The sequence below is a fragment of the Accipiter gentilis genome, unplaced genomic scaffold, assembly GCF_929443795.1.
Source record: "Accipiter gentilis unplaced genomic scaffold, bAccGen1.1, whole genome shotgun sequence".
NCBI classification, from domain to species: Eukaryota; Metazoa; Chordata; class Aves; order Accipitriformes; family Accipitridae; genus Astur; species Astur gentilis.
Genome location: NW_026060910.1, coordinates 382,193 through 384,810, shown reverse-complemented (window position 1 = coordinate 384,810; position 2,618 = coordinate 382,193). Strand labels below are relative to the sequence as shown.

Below are 2,618 nucleotides of genomic sequence, written 5' to 3'. Positions count from 1 at the left end.
CGAGGGGGGCACCGCCTGCGCACCCCAGGCACCACCCCGGCCCTGTGCTCACCCGTCATCGGCGCCTGACACCATGTGCTCCTCACTGATGAACTGGATACAATCGATGGAGCCCCTGTGAAGAGAAGGGGCAACTGCCATCAGTTATGAGCATGCTTTGGGATCCTATTTAGGAGACAAGGGCTCACCGGGGCATCAGCATCCCCACAGTGCCGGCAGGCTCCTAGTGATGCTTGGCACCTGCACACCGCTGCCCCAGCCTGACCCCCCTGCCTGCAGCCCCCTCTCCCGCCCCAGACCTACTGGTGCCCGTAAAACACAAGCTGCGACTCCTCCGGGATCTTCCAGAGCCGCACGGTACCGTCCCGGCCCCCTGCCGTCACACAGCACTCCCGGCTCAGGCTGTCCAGCCCCGTGATGACATCCTGGTGCCCGAACCTGGAGAAGGAGATGGCAAAGTGCTGTGGCAAGCAGGGCCCTCTGCTACCACAACTCCCCCGGGCCTGCTGGCTCTTGTGACTTCTGACATCCCCAGGCAGGAGTGGCTGCGCAGCTTGCGGTGCGGGCAGGAGGCAGAGCTGCCCTTCCTGCTGGGGACGTGGAGGGGAGGATGCTGCTGGAGTCAGAGCATTGGTGGCTTTGTAGCTCCCGAGCTCGGCCACGTCAGCCCAAAGCAGCACAGGATCCTTGGACGGTGGGAGGCAGAAAAAGGGATTCGCCCCGGCGTGGCCCCGCAGAGGGGAGGGAAGGCTTCAGTTTCAACTTTGGCTTCAGCTTTGGCGTGGCCTTCTCCTTCCCTCTGTTTCAACAGCCCAGCAGAGCAGCTGGTGCTTTGTGGCAAAGATGAAGCGCGTGGACAGGCGTTGTCCTAGACCACTGGAAAGAGTGGCTGTCCTGCCACTCTCCGGAGGCTGCCGGGTCCTCCTCCAGCTGAGGTGTCTCCTTTCCTGTTAGACCTCAGGAAGAGGAGATACCCCAGCCTGCAGAGCATCCTAGGGCTGGGGCTCCAGCGTTGTCTCTGCCTGAGCAGAGTCCTCGCTGGGAACTGAGTGTGACCTCATCCGTGCCCTTGTCATCTGTAAACTCAGCCGTGGTAGGTTAAACCTCGACTTCAGCCTTCCTCGTCCCAGGATGAGGAGTGTCTGAGTTGCCAGGGAGGAGACCAAGGGGCTGGTGTCTTTGCTTGGGCCTTGAAGGACTGTGGGGACAAAGCAGCAGAGGTGAGGTGACAGCCCCATATCCCTTCTAGGCAGGGCACATTGCACCTCACGATTCCCAGGGCCAGGAGGGAACCAGGGGGCAGATGGCTCAGCTGGAAGCTGCTGGTTAGGAATACGCCCCTCCCGAAACACCCCTCTTCCCACAGATGTGCTGGGAGCAGAGCCCCCCTTGCCCAGGCTGGGGGGGGAGCTCCATGCCAAGGTCCTTCCTCCTCCCCGCTGCCCTCACTCACTCTCTCTGATGTACTTGTGCTCGTTCTTGTGCTCATCCACATCCCGTCCAAGGAGTCCTGGGGGGACACAGCATGTCAGGGACCCACTGGCCATCAGGGACCCACCAGCCAGCCTGTCTGGCCACACAGCTCCCTGGGGAGGGCTGACCCCAGGGTGCAGCATCGGGGAGGGGATGGATGAGCCTCCTGCCAGCCCTACCTGTACAGGCAGGAGTGGGAGAGAGTGAAGGGGTGCCCCACAGGTCCTGCACTGGGACACAGGGACCCTGGCAGAGAAAGGGACCCTGGGGCTAGGGGCTCACCGATGAACCTGACAGCCTCCAGCCGCAGGGACTCCTGCGGGCTCCGCAGGTAGGTCTGGCTCTTCCACAGGTAGTACGTGGCCCTGCTCCTCTTCCTGGCCAGCTGGAGAGAAGGGTGCAGAGTTGGCACAGAGATGGCCCCCCCGTTGGGCCATCCCTCCACCAAGGACCACCCTTCTTCTCCCCAGCAGGACATTCCCAGCTCTCCGCTCTCCGCATTGGGGTTTGGAGGGAGCAGAGGGCTCCCAGGCAATGCTAGGGTGCCATCCTGGTGGCGGGGTCCCCTTTGGGACCCCGGAGGTGAGGACAGCCTGGAGCAGAGCCTGTTCCAGGAGGGTGCATGCAGCTGTGGGGACACTGCCCTTGGTCCCCTCTGCTGGGCACGGGCAGGGCTTACCCAGGGCAGATCCCAGGGGTGTTCAGGCTATGCTTACCAAGCACTCGCAGATCCTCCATGCCTGCGCCGTCTCGGCCGGTCGCACCAGCTGCCTCCACTTCAGGAACTGGCCAGCGCTGCGGAGGGCTTCCTGGGAGGCCTGGTGAGCAGCACAGATGCTACCACCACCATGGGGGGCACAGGACCCTGTGTCCTCCCTCCTGGTGGGGCTCAGAGCCTGTCCTGGCCCATGCAGGGAAGACGCACCAGCTGGGGACTGATGCTGCCAGCAGGTTCAGCACCCCAGGGGAAGAGGAGGGCAGCCACCCTCTCTGGCTGGAAGCCTGTCGGGGCTTCAGCGTTTCAGCTTTGGTGGCCCCAGGCTGCTGCGGAGCCGTAGTCCAGTCTCTGGGGCTGCAGGGACCCATGCCAGGGGCTGTGTGGAGGGAGCTGGGTGGGAAAGGGACCCACCTGCCCATCCACCAGG

General features: G+C 63.6%; 1 long non-coding RNA gene across 1 annotated transcript; it reads right to left on the bottom strand.

Moving 5' to 3' along the window:
* Positions 1-1,110: 1,110 nt before the first annotated feature.
* Positions 1,111-2,276, bottom strand: LOC126037097 (uncharacterized). Its single transcript, XR_007505493.1, has 4 exons — positions 2,190-2,276; positions 1,756-1,858; positions 1,454-1,510; positions 1,111-1,198 (listed from the first exon to the last, which is right to left on the bottom strand). It is a non-coding gene; the product is annotated as an uncharacterized LOC126037097 (long non-coding RNA).
* Between the last annotated feature and the right edge of the window lie 342 nt (positions 2,277-2,618).